Source organism: Malania oleifera, chromosome 1 (genome assembly GCF_029873635.1).
Source record: "Malania oleifera isolate guangnan ecotype guangnan chromosome 1, ASM2987363v1, whole genome shotgun sequence".
Lineage (NCBI taxonomy): Eukaryota > Viridiplantae > Streptophyta > Magnoliopsida > Santalales > Ximeniaceae > Malania > Malania oleifera.
The window spans coordinates 151145115-151160137 of record NC_080417.1 but is presented as its reverse complement, the minus strand read 5'-3'; positions in this window follow the sequence as shown (position 1 = coordinate 151160137).

Genomic DNA, 15023 nt, shown 5'->3' with positions numbered 1-15023 from the left:
GTTTCGGGACTCATGTGGGACCCACACAGTCTTGTGGGCCCCGCATAGGATACCTATATTATTATTATTTTACCAAATATTTCTACAAATTATATCAGTCAAAATATTATTTTATGTACTTATTTACGTATATAAACAGTGTCTTGTGGCTCCGGGACTCATGTGGACCCCACATAGTCTTGTGGGCCCCACATACGATACTTATATTATTATCATCTTATAATGTATTTTTACAAATTATGTCTGTCAAAACACTATTTTATGTATATATACTTATTTATGTGTACAAACAGTGTCTATCCTGTTTATCCTATGAAATTCCATTTTGACCAGACCGACCTCCAGGGAGCGATTGAGCCGCAATGGTCTCTGAGCACTCGCTTAGATAAGGTCTTTCTTAGGCATCAAATATGGAATCAAGGATCCTACAGAAAAACACTTCTGTATTGATATTAACTCAATGACCATTTTTATTATTTTATTATTATTGTACTTTAATTATATATATATATTTTTTTTGGGTCATCACAACAGAACATAATCTTACGATATTTTCTACTACTATCCAAATATCCAATCAAAACTAAGATTAGATCCCAACCTTGATTTTTGGGAAAGACCCAAAAATCTCCAAAATGACTGTCCGATCCACTAAAATTGTAGAGTTTCCTCTTCTGATCCACGCAGTACCCTTCATTTTTGGAAATAGATGACGAACGACGAAGAATCATAGAGAGAGAGAGAGAGAGATTTTGTTGGTAGAGAGAGAGAGAGTTTTTAGGAGAAACTTAGCTCTTAAGCAACTCAAAATGGATATTTATAGGGCCTTTGACCAAGTCCAACTTGTCGACGAGGCGGCGTCTTCGTCGACGAATCCACCACATAGCTCGTCGACGAGACCATCCCTTTGTCGCTGAGTCCTAGTTCCAGATATTTCTTTGATCCGCTCGGTATTTGCTCATCAACGAGGCTCTGAATTTCGTCGACGAGGATCTGAAGGACTTCATCGACCAACGTGACCCTTCGTCGGCGAACCCAACTTATACAGGTTTGGGTCTCTACAGTATTTTCAGGGTATGTTTTACAGAATATACAACCAGTGGATAAGTTTTATAGTAATTATAGAATACCATGATTATGCAATTTTCAATACCATGATTATACAGTTTCCAGTACCATGACTTACAGACTACGGTTCAACTCAGAAATATAGTTGACACAGTTACAGTTTATTTCGGTATTATGGTTAATACAGTTATTTCGGAATCATGGTAAATTAGATAATTGTATATAGAGATGTATTATATAGTATCAGACCCTGTTGGACCATATAGTTACAGAGCACGGTACTGTAGCTACAAATATTTCAATTCAAAGTGACCCCACCTATTTAGATAATATGTGGTAGTAGGTCAATTGTGCCTAGACGTGGACAAGCTCCCCATCAGATATGGGTTGAGGAGTGGCCGATCTGACTGAGGGAGTATAGTGATTTACCATGGTCAGGTAGCTAGGGTAGATCCCGCCTACGGGCTGCACAACCCTATCATGAGGGGTTGAATTATGACACACAGTTATCCACAGGGAAGTTTTTAGTTATTATTACGTATATACATATTTACAGAGATAGAGAATATACTTATGTACATTAGAAGTATTTTGAGTAGTAACCTAAAATACAGATATGTTAAGCAACATGGAAATGGTGGTGGTTTCTATTACTTGTACTGTATTTATAGATCCTGTTATACATGTTTATAAAGAAATTGATTTTCATAATAGTGTAACTCATTTGCTACACACTAGCAATAACATATTTCGTCTTACTGAGTGTTGGCTTATCCCGTTACTTTAACATTTTTCAAGTGATCCAGGTAGGCGAGCAGACCAAGCTCGTAGATAGAGGGGCCTCAGTACTACCCTGTCAGTAGAGAGTGAGTATATTTTTGGGAGTATTTTTTGTATAGCCCTCACCAGTTGAGGATATTTGGGGAAACAATCGTATATGTATATTTTGGGAAACATGTTAGCACTCTGGTATTGTATATAATTATATACGGTTATGTTTATTTGATTTCTGCTTCTCGTTGCTTAGGTTAATGATTGGGTTTAATCCAGTTTGGTATCAAAGCATTGTAATTTTTACAGTATATAAAAAAAAAAACCCAGTTAAATAGCAGGTCGTTACAATGCATGTCTAGAACTACTAAATTAGTCAACAAAGACCTCCCCTGAATATTGATTGGACAATCTTTGACTACCTTCATACACAACACTACAGTCCCGGTTGGTGTAGCCACTAACAAACTAACATCTAGTGGCTGAGCTTCTAAATCATATAACTTGAAGAATTCTTGAGCTATGAAGGAATGAGTCACCCCTGAATAAAAAAAGACAATAATTTTATATAAAAAAAATTGAAATAATACCTGTCACTACATCACCGATGGCCTTTGCGTCTCCCGGTGTCAGTGCATAGACCAGCGCCAGGGCGGTGTTCCTCTACTAATTTCCTCAGGGTGCTTGATGATTCCCCCGAAATTGTCTAGGAGCGGATGGTTTAGTTGGCTGTGCTCGGCAGTCTCTCACAATATGTCCAAGCCGACCACATCGGTAGTAGGCATTCATTCCAACTCGGCACTCGCCCCAATGCCTCCAATCACACCTAGTACAAACAGGGGGTGCTGGATTGTCTTGCCGCCTACGGTGGACCCACATCGTGCCTCCTCTACTGACTCTGACTGGTGCTCGCCGGAAACCCAGGAGGCATAGGCCTCTTCCTCTGACTCTGTATCCCAGCACCTCTCTGTAGGCTAGTCTATATCACTGTAGCCTTATCTACTAAATCTGAGAATGTCTAGATCTAGAATGCCACCACCTGCTCATAAATACCCTACCTTAGGCCGCACTCAAATTTCCTCACCTTCTTTTCCTCATCTGACACCATGTATGGAGCAAAACGAGACAACTTGATGAATTTAGCGGTATACTGTTGTACCGTAAGATGTTCCAGGGTCAAATTTATGAATTTTTTCGCTTTAGTATTTCTGGTGGTAGTGGGGAAATACCGCTCGAAGAATTATTCTCTGAAGTGGCTTCAGGTCATAACTATAGGTATAGACCTATGCTCCTCTAGCAATATCGTTGATCTCCACCAACATTTAGCCTCCCTTGTCAACTTAAAAGTAGCAAATAAGACTTTCTGCTCTTCTGTACAAGGGAGAATTGTCAATGTCTCCTTAATCTCCTAGACCCAGTCTTCTGCCACAAATGGGTCAGCTCCTCTTGAAAATGATGGGGAATTCATACGTGTGAACTACTCAATCGTATAGCCCCTTTCCTTTGAATTCCTAGCCATTTATGTCATCACTTACTGGGTAACACTACGCAACACCGCATATGAATCACCACCCATATTAGAAGGGCCCTCTTCGTTACCACCACTAGCATTAGTATTGCAATTCCTACGGTCCATCCTGAGAACGAAACCAAGCAGTCTTAGAATCCTATCATCATAACACGTCTAATGCATTTATCTATCTAAGAACCATAACATATCTTCCTATACTAATCACCTTAACGCCCTCATTTTCCCAATTTAAGATTTAGTCTTACCACTCAAAAATAAGAATCGGCGATAGTTTACTATGACTTTTCTAAAATCGTCATCTTAGGAAAATCATAGAAACTACCACGGAATTTCTTGCCTCTAGGCTACGAGACAGAATCCTAAATACCAATTTTAATCTCCAACAATAACTTACTATAATCACAATCTACCCATCTCTTATCTTCATCAAAATTCATTCCTATACTCTAGTATTGCTATCCGTTGTTTGCTAAAGTCTATAGAACCTAGCAACCTAGGCTCTGATACCAAAACTGTAACACCCGTATTTTCTACCCCCTTTTTCCTTTTTTTCTTGTATATATTTTTGTAAAATAAACCTGTTCTAATACAAGAATAATAATACTGTCATCATGACAACTCTGATACCAGTTTGTAATAACTTGAATAAAACACTATACATAATTTCTATTGCAAATGCACTATAATAACTTGTGTGGCCTAAAGTGGCATCGGGTACAACAATCCTCAAACAACCATAAAACTTAGAGGAAGCATCTATATACACACACATCCAATAGTAATACCAGAGTTCTACTCATCACCATAACTATACATAAATTCCCAAAGTCTGTCCATCCATAACCATCTCAAAAATACACAATAGTTTCCTATACAACATGGTGTCTCACCGTTACTTACCCTGAATAGTACTCTTAATCTCTGCTTTGTGGAACTCGAAGCTTGTCAACCTGGGTTTCCTAAAATGATGAAATTATAAGAGTGAGACACCTCTCAGTAAGATAAAATAGATTATTATCAGTGTGTGACAACATGAGTTTTAAATGTTTCAAATACACTTATATAGTCTATCTTTTTCTTACTTTGTGAACTCATATAGAACTGTATACATGCCCGCAAAAATACCTTTCATATTACCTACCTTTCTTTCAAATCATGCTATGAGTAAAATAGTATCTCAAATCATACTCTGTATAAAATTTTGTATCTTAATTCATACCCTGTATATAACAAGTGTCTTAGTTCATACTCTGTATAAAATAAGAATTTCAATTCATACTCTATATATAGTAAGCATCTCTGCATGAGTAAATGTGCATATATGTATAGAAGAACATCCTTGGATGGATAAGACTGTAATGTCATGAATTAATCCCGCATGATCCGAATTGTGCGGCTTGAAGGCTAGACCTAGCCATGGTTGGCCTAACTAGACTAAATCAACTATGTTTGTATCTGTAACTATGTCTATAACTATGAGTATGACTTGCCTACAAAACTGGTCCAGACTTCAGGGGTAACTCTACACTTCAATGGCAGAATCGACTATGCCACCAACACCCTATCTAAGAAGTGTGGCTGCACTGGCAACTATGGGGCTATAGTACCGTGCCTAGTTATGGTCCATCAGGGTTCTTAAATCATATAATGCGATTTCCAAACTATATATATATATATATCATAATATCATTAACCCATTTATATTAAAACTATCATACTATATATCTATGTAAACTCACTGTAACTCTTTATAAAAATACGATACTATAGTTCCATAAGGAACGCTGTATCTCTGTATAAAATATATGTGTTGTAGTTCCAATTAGGGAACGTTGTAGTTCCATAAGTAACGTTGTAGTTCCACTTAAGAAACGCCGTATCTCTGTAAAAATATCTGTATTGTAGTTCCTTAAGGAACGCTATAGTTTTATATAGAATACTATATTACTGTATAAAATATCTATATGAAACTCTGTACTGTAGTTCTATATTGAACACTATATCTTTGTATAAAATTTGTATAAAACTCTATTTAAACTTGGTTACACTGTAGCTTTATAAAAAGCACTATGATACTAGGGTACTATAAAAAAATCCTATCTCTGTCTATATACATATATATATATATATATATATATATATATATTTTCCATAAACAGATAAAGTTATTTATGCATAATATTCAACTCATGCCACACATTTTCTATGATAATTTACACTTTAATATAATGTTGAAAATATTGATATAATTATCTCTAGGGTTTTACTCAACCCAACTCAACTTACACAAAATGTATATCATTTCAAAACTCCCATTTCATATGTTTGTATACCCAAGAAAACTCATATATCATTTCTGAAATCACAAACTATAATTTAAGCATTTAACTTTGTAAAAATGTCTGACATAATTTGTAGTGACCCAGAGAAATTATGGTATTTAAATATTAAAGAGAGAGGGAAATGGAATTAATATAAGAAGGCGGCGCGGCATATTGGACTCGTCGACGAGGGTGTAATTCGTCGACAAGAAGATACCGAGAGCGGGTTTGGACGATTCTAAATTTCATTGACGAGGAATGAATTCATCGACGAATTGTCTTCATGACCTCGTCGACGAGATGACATGGCTTGTCGACGAAGGTCATTGTATAAATAGGTCAAATCTTCATTTTTTACTGAAATTTCACGTACAACCTCTCTCTCTCCCTCCCTTTTTGGTTCCTACACCTTCTCTCTAGTTTTATGGGTTCATTCTTTGCCGTATCAACAATCCGAAGACACCACGACAATCCTGGGAAAGTTCTCTGCATATTTGCTGGAGTGGATCATTGGTGGGGCTAGTTCGGAATTCATCCCAGATCCAGGGTAAGGCTTTCTACTCAGTATTTGGTTTCTTAACAGTTGTAAAAAGCGTAGTATGCGTAGAAATACTGAAGTTTAGTTATGGGAAATATCATTTTCAGGGTATTAACCAAGGAACCCAGCAGGTGTTGAGTTGATTGTTTTAGGGGCTTTCTTAGGAATATGGTAAGGGGATAAACTAAGCTAGTTATTTTATGAAAATGTATGTATGTTATTACAACATCTGATTTCAGGAAAATAAATATACTTATATATGCTTTATGTTTGGGAAATACTGCTGTTAAAGATGATATGTTTAAATATGTATGAAACCTATTTCGTGTGGCATGAGTAGAATTTATAATGAAATACTATTTTCTAAGAATATGATAAAGATATGGATTTTTATAATAAAAAATCGGCGTACGGGCTGAGAATTTTATATATGTTTTGTCGGCGTATGAGCCGAGCTGTGGATATGTTTTGTCGGCGTCGAGCCGTGCTATGGATATGTTTTACCGGCGTATGGGCCGAGTTATGTATATGATTTTTCGGCGTACGTGCCAAGCTATGGATATGTTTTGCTGGCGTACGGGCCAAGCTATGGTAAAATGTGAAATACCGGCGTACAGGATGATGATTTTCATGATATACGTATATATGAAAAATGATGTGATGATATTGATTTGACAATTAATAGTATGAAATATCTATGTATCACAGTTTAATTATATGATATATGTTATCAGAACTTGGTTGACTTGGTTTAGGTTAGCACTTGCACGGTATCGTTGCTATGTGTTCATGATCATCACGATATTGTGTTAACGCTGCTATACGGAGTAGCGTGAGGACGGATAGTCGATGTGGTTTTAAGAAGTGTGAGCACCCTTGGTGTACGGATCAGGTCTGGCAGGCCCATCGGACTTACAGACTGTACTATTGACTTGGCAGTGGTCGGCCAACCATTGTCAGGTCCCGCCTTCGGGCCACACAACCCAGTTATGTGTGGGTAATACATGACAACAACTAGCTAACCTACCATGGTTGTTTTTGTATTATTATTATATGAGATGAATTATGTTATGAAAACCCATTATGTTCTGCCTTGTTATGACTATACATGTTTTTCCTAGAAATGATACAGACATATTTACTTGATATGCTTATATATGCTTTTATGTATAACACGGATGAACTCATGTTGCCACACACTAGTATTAGTTTATTTCCCTTACTGAGAGGTGTCTCACCCTGAATTATATAAACATTTCAGGAGCCCCTGATAGGAGAGCGGATAAAGCTCTGTTGGGATAGATTCAGCTAACTTGCCCTTTTTGAAGGGTAAGTATTTTGTTAGGGTCAGATGGTTTTGGTGAGAAGTGGCTCTGGAATTCTTTTTGGGATGCGTATATAAACACAATGGATGTAGTAACTCTGGTACTAATATGAATGGTGATATGTTTATGATATTAAGTTTTTATGTTTCTTATTGCTTACACTTCCGTATTGTGTTTCTAGTATGTCCCTGGTACCCATGGGTTCAGGTTGATTATGACCTATTGGATTTGATATGTTGATATTGGATTTTATTATTTAAAAGGAAAAAAATATGTGAAAATTAAGTAGGTCGTTACATAACCTATTCCCCTTACCTACTTACTAAGAATATGCCCGCGAGGATCCTAACATGATGCTTGCGGCGTTCGTACAAAACCCTGTATTCATAAACCCTAACTTAATCAGCTCAACCCCTGAATAATAATCATATTCACATTTCCTAGGCTGACACACTCTCAATAACTGATTAAACTTTAGAGATAACTAACTGATATAATTTCATTATCCTTACCCCAGTTTTGGAGTGGTGCTTAGAATGCCTAAATCAAAAATTTGCTCCGATTAACCTGTAGAGAATCGCCCCTAGAACCTTGTGGTGGTGTCTGATCATCGAATCGGGCTGTAATCGGAGAGAAATTGAAGAGAGAAGGGAGAGAGTTCTCGCAGGTTTTAGGGAGAGAGAGAGAGAGAGAGAGAGAGAGAGAGAGAGAGAGAGAGGTTTAAATTTTATTTAAATCAAAACAAGACTACATGTAACGACTCAAAAAAAAAAATAAAAAAAATTATTATTATTAATCAAATTAATTAAGTTAAGAAATTTGAGGATTTTGGATATATATATACATATATATAAAAGTATATATGTAAGTATATATATATATATATATATATATATAAGTATATATATATAAGTATAAATAAAAGTGTTAAGTAAAGGAAAGAAAAAAAAGAAAAAAAGAAAGAAAACTTAGTGGCTAAGTCTTCTGAGCAAACAGAGAAGGAAAGAAAGAAAAAAAAAAAAAGGATTCACGCTGCGCAGGAAAGGGAAAGAAAGAAAGAGAAAAAAAATAAAAAATCTGTCAGCTTACGTTCTCCACTCCTTCTTTTTCTACAATTTCACGGCGGATTCTCGCCTAATTGAAAATCCGAGAAAACCACCGAACTCCATTTTTCGCTACCGATATATCTACCGAAGTGGATTTGTTGTAGGAGTAACGTGGACATATCTCCTAGGATAAGCCAAATTCTATTTTTTGTCTCAATTTTTCTTAAATTTTAAGTCAAATGGGTGATCAGACACCACCACGAGAATCTAGGGATGATTCTTTACAAATCTAGCGGAGTAGATTTCTCGTGGGGTCGTTGTAGGAATAACCCCAAAACTAGGATAAATGAGTTATTTAGAAATTAATTGTTATTTAATTATTATAAATTAGGAAATGTTAAAATAATATTTTATTGGGGTTGATTTGATTGAATCAGGGTTCAGTGAGCGCTGTGGGTATAATTTTGAGAACCCTACAGGCGTGATTCAGGAAATCAAGTAAGGGGGAATAAAATTATATCAGTATTTTTTTTAAGGTAAACCAGTTATTTACAAGCTTATGAAATTTATTGTTTATCTATATGATTTTTAGAACCGTCTAAGTACTGGAAAATGATGATTTTGTTTAAGATTTATATTTGAGATAATTGCATATGATATTAAATTTGTGTGAAATGGGAGTAATTTTTCCTAATAAATTGAATATGAATTACTGTGGTATTTGGATTTGCATGTGGGGGTGTTTGGAATGATTATGACATGATGAATGGATTGTTATGTTTGACTCCTGTGTGGAAATGTATTGATCTGTTGGGATACTATGTGAGAAATGAATTGATCTGTTGGATTCCTATGTGGAAATGCATTGATGCGTCTGTGTGAATTAATTGGTGTGGTTATTCGTATGCATCTCAATATAACGTTGGCATGAGGAGGTTGTTATATTGCCTAGATGTAAATCATGATATGACGTTGGCAAGTTGAGGAGCTTGTCATATTGTCATTAATATGGGGTAGGACATTGGCAGGTCGAGGAGTTTGTTCTACTAATGTATGACGGGTTGGTCATGAGGATTATATACTAGTGAATAGTGGTGCCTGTGTAGGCCACGTGTTGCACAAGCTGGAGTGGTACCTGTGTGGGTCACGTTATATCCTGTGTGGATAATGACGCCTCTGTGGGTCATGTTATGTACCCTGTGTGGGTAGTGGTGCCTATGTGGGCCACGTTATATCCTGTGTGGATAATGGCGCCTGTGTGGGGCATGTTATGTACCCTGTGTGGGTCACGTGTAGATAAGAAGTGCATAAGTGATTGTGTGGGCCACGTATTGATATGTACGCAGTTGCTTTGTGTGGGCCACATACTGAGGACATTAGAAGATGAAGTATGAGATGCATGATTCCTGTGTGGATATGTTGTGCGTATGTGAATTTAATTATAGCATAAAAATAATGGTATAACATATTGTGAATGCATGTGTGTGCATGCGGTGAGGTAAACATATCACCGGGGGCTTGTTGAGAAAGGCGAGTGCTCTGCTAGGTAGTTTATTGGTATCAGTGCAAAGAGAAGCTACTTGTATGGGCGAGTAGACATCCCGATCCTCGGAAACCTTCGCCTTTAAATAATAAAGATGTGTGTACTGGCGGCGAGATAATACTTTACCTAAGGGCTTACTGAGAAAGGTGAGGGCTATGGTAGGTAGTTTTTAGTACTAGAGCATAAGGAATCTTCCCTATCCTTGGGGACTTTCACCTGCATAAAAATTATGTACTTGTGCATATTGGATGTGTGTATGATATTAGATGTCGAGGATGTTATTAATGGTACATTTTTTCAGTTGTTGTTGATATTATATGAGAAGCAGTTTATTTTGATATATAAATATTAAAACTCATTTGTTGCACACTATTATAATTTATTCCACCTTTACTGAGAAGTGTCTTACCCTAGTGGATTAACAAATTTTCAAGGTCTTCTGGAGACTCGGTTTGAAGGCCTAGGCTAGGACTATTTTTGCTGGTTTCTTTTTGGGGTATTGTGAGATACTGATATATGTATGAATATATTTGTAATGGGTTATGTTTTAAATGCTGGATATGGATATGGATATCTAGATGTTGTAATGTTCGTTTTTGGGTTGTTATATAGAACTCTGGTATTTACTTGAGGATATTTATTTATATTTCGTTGCGTGCATGATAATAATGGTATAAGATACAGGTGATTTGAACACGTGGCACTTGGGCCCCACTTGGCGGGTTTCAGGGCGTCACACTGCAGGATCTCTTTATTAAGCACTGCTAGACGAAATCATCGACGATTTCCCAAACCGTCAACAGTTTGGATTTTTAACCCTTCATTTTTTCACCGTTTTACCGTTACTAGGCTACGGTTACACATAACCGTCGACGATTTTCTAGCCTCCCACCAAACCGTTGACAGTTTGGTCTACACCAAACCTTTTTCCCCTATTTTCTTTGCTTTTCTTATTATTTATATTTTATGGGTCTCTACCGTCCGGTCAACTAGCCTTAGGGGATTTTCATATTTCACGAGGTTCATTCGACTAGGCACATGATCCAGTCGACTAAATCATTAGCTGTTTGAAGTTTGGTCAACTGGGCTTTAAGGTCTGATCGACTGGGCCTTTACAAAAGTTGTACTCTGGCCATATGATATGGTCAATCGACTATGCCTAAGAGGCTGGTCGACTAGGCACATTGAAAAAATGAGTTTTAGCCCTCTTTTGACCTAAAAAACACTTCAACCCTTTTTGTATGAGTTTAGAATTTTAAGAAAAAGGTGTTTCATGAAAAGATTGATTCCCTAAGGTCTTTCTATGATCTATATTGAGAATTAAGCCAAATCATGCAAGATATGCATTTACAATACAAACTAAATGCAATACAATTGAAAAAATAAAGTCTTCACTCCTTGCTCTTCAATTTGCCATGCAGTAGGTCATGTGATGTGTTCTTTAAGTGCCTTATGACTTCCATTTTATCTTGACTATTTGTGCCTTCTAAAAGATTATTCTATTCATAAACTAAATGCACAAATGAGATACTTAGGTTTTGTCATTATCAAAATGGGATATGACTCATAAAGTCAACAATATCTCGAATTATTATCTTCATAGCAAGTGCTTAAATGATGTCTTGCTTTTTGAATGAGTATGAGTCTCTTTTCTTGCTCTAAATTTTGCCTTGGCTATCCTTGCGAACTTTTGACTAAGTCAACTTCATTTCTCTTTTCCTTTTTCAAAGTTTTTCCTTCTAGTTTTTTTCAGTACCATGACTAGGTTTTTGGTGACCTCAGAGTGAGCTTTTAGATATAGAAGAAATGTAGGCTTAGGTAAGTTTAAATGTAGGCTTCATTTCTCTTTTGTTGCTCATATCCTATAATCATGGTACAATCAAAACTTATTATCCACTAAAGCTTTTATCATGAATTTTTATTTTTTTCACTCTTTATTAACATAATTACCCCAATGTGGCAGCAATATTTTCCAAGGGTTTGAAAGAAAATGTATGCATAAACTCAAATTGGGACTTTAAGGGATATTTGTAAATTGTATGGATAGTAGGATGGAGGTAGTTCTTCATCCCAAAAATGAATTGTTCATCTTCCAAAATCATTATCTCAATTGTGCCAAAGGAGATGTAATGAGAAAAGGCGAGAGATGTAATGATAGTGGAAATGTGACTTTCATGTAGGATGTATATCATTTATTAATATCCACATTTAGCACATTAACAGAAAATGAGTTTCTTCAAGAGGGAATTTCATTCATTCAAAGTGGTAAATAAAAAGAAAAAGAAAGGAATGCCAATCATGGTTCATGCATTGATGAACATAGATAAAACAAAGTTAGATTGAAATCGGAGACTAATCCAAGCACTCCTTTAAGCTAGATGTTGAGGTGGTGTATTTTTTAAGACATTTGGTTTGTCCTTAGTTGGGGTGTTGTTAAGAACAAGTAGTCCTACAATCTTGATGCACTGCACCCTATTCTTTAGATGCCAAAATTTCTCCATATATAACTTAGAAATTCCCATATGAAAAAAGCATTGTTACTTGGAATTATACCACTCTAGAGCAAGATTGATGAGCTTGGGTAGCACATTAGGACCTACAAGTTTTATTTCCAAAAATTTAGGGTATGCTTTTGTATAGGACAATGGAATAAGCTTAATAACCAAGTGATCATGCCTCTCGTTTTGCTCTTGATTATTTGGAATGGGATTATAATTTAAAGGGATGACTAGCATACTTGCCTGCTTTGCTAGAAGCACAACCAACTCTTGGTCCATCACAAAGCATTGCAACTATTGGTAAAAGCACTGAGCTGATCGACCATGAGGAGATCCTTGAGGCATTGCTTGGACAACTTCATTTATTTATTTATTTTTGTATTTTTCTAAAAAGAACCTTGAACCTTCTAATAGTCGTCCCCTTCGCATGGCATCCTCTACTTGTCTTGTCTCTTGCCTAATCAAATTTATCAAAGTTTTGGCTTTTCTAAATCTTATTTTCCTTTTTCCTCTCTCTCTCTCTCTCTCTCCTCGGCCCTGGGGCTCCCTAGGCATAGAAGTTGCAATTGGTTCATGTTAGGCCTCGAGTTGAATCATTTGCAGCCCCGATTGAGTTGGTTTTTTTTTTAAGTTAAAAGATGGTGACAAGAAAAGCAAATTTCCCCTACCTCACACACAAATTTATTGATGGCAAAAAGTGAACCCAATATCAATGATTGTAACAACCACTTGCAGCCATGAAAAATAAAGAGATTGAGAGTTCTCCAAAGCTCAAGTCAATATTGATTATAGTGATGTATATATTTATATAATTATAGTCATCTTATAAAATTTTTTACCCTATGTTTGGAGAGATCATGAATTTGAAGTTATGTTCAATTTAAATAAAATGTAATATAAAATTGTATTGAAAATTTTCCAAATCTACCTAAATCCAAATCAAATATCCAAAATCTATGCTCCTAAATGCAACTTTAGACTTTGTCAGACCACATGTGCCTTATGTCGTTTTTACATGTTTCCTTTATTGAGTTAAATGCCCTAAACTAATGTCATGTAGCTTGACATTATAAGGGGTTATAGATCCATAATATCCAACATTGATGGGAAGATTAAACTCATAATGCCCACTACTAATGACATTCATAGGCTTGAAGGATGCCCTTTCAAATTCCTCCCCAAGCCATATGACAAGGATTTATTTTACCCTTGTCAAGTACTCATTTGATTTCATGGGTTTATATTTTATAATAAATGAATATTTTTAAAATAAAAAATAGAGCAGGTAAATTGAAATATTTCATAATTATGGAAGGGAAAAAAAATTGATGGTAATGTCTTAAACAGAGGAGCGTATCTTAACTTTTAGCCACTTGATATTTGTATGTGAGTATGATTATCACACCCAAATATATAAGTTTTTGCTATTATGCTTTTAGGTTTATTTACAAAATTAAATACTAAGTTGAGAAGTTAAAATATTAGTTATTTTTTTAACACTTTAAGACTATATAAGAAAGTTAAAAAACAAAAACTAAAAAAGAAGGAAGTGTTTATTACCCTCGGCTTCCCCATATTTTTCTCCGTTTCTTCCACAACAAGCAATTTAAACAAGTAATTTAAAGCCAAACAAGCCTAATACCCTATATATGTGGTACTATCTCTCCTCCACTAAAGTTGTACCATATTAGTAATAATTCACAAGTTTATGTCTAAGAATTTGTTCTCCCTCTCTCTCTCTCTCTAAATCAACCAAGTTTGACAAAAATGGAAAAATAGCTTCTCTATGGATATAAATGTTATATAAAAAAAGATTCATAGGTCGGCTAACCCATTAACTTTTTGTTTCCTTTGTGGCTCGGTTGTTCTTTACTTTGTTTTAAAGTTATTGACTTTATTTAATGTGATTTTGTTTTGTTTTTAATTGCTTGCAAAGAAATAAAACACATAAATCGATATTTATATAACCTAAACATTTTTTCTCATGTATAAGAGAGATCACATAAAAAAAGAAAATTAAAAGTTACGATCAAATTAAGTAGATTAAATTAATTATAAAACTTCAAACTACTAATGCATAAGTAGTTTAACAAAATAATTTAATTATAAAAATAAAAAATGTCCTTGAAACTCCCATGGATTTCTTTCTTTCATAAAAAAAAAAAAAAAAAAAGTTCCAAAATAATAAATCCAATCTCAGGAGCTTTCATTTACTCCATGTGTTTAGAGAGTGAAAATTGAAACTTGAATTTAAATTTCTAGAAATTTAGATGAGTTGCAAAATTGTACTATGCCTTGTTTGATTCATAAAAATTTCAATTCATAACTTAGTTTATCACACCTGACTTGAAAATAGATTGGCAATCCAGTGCTAGTCCATAG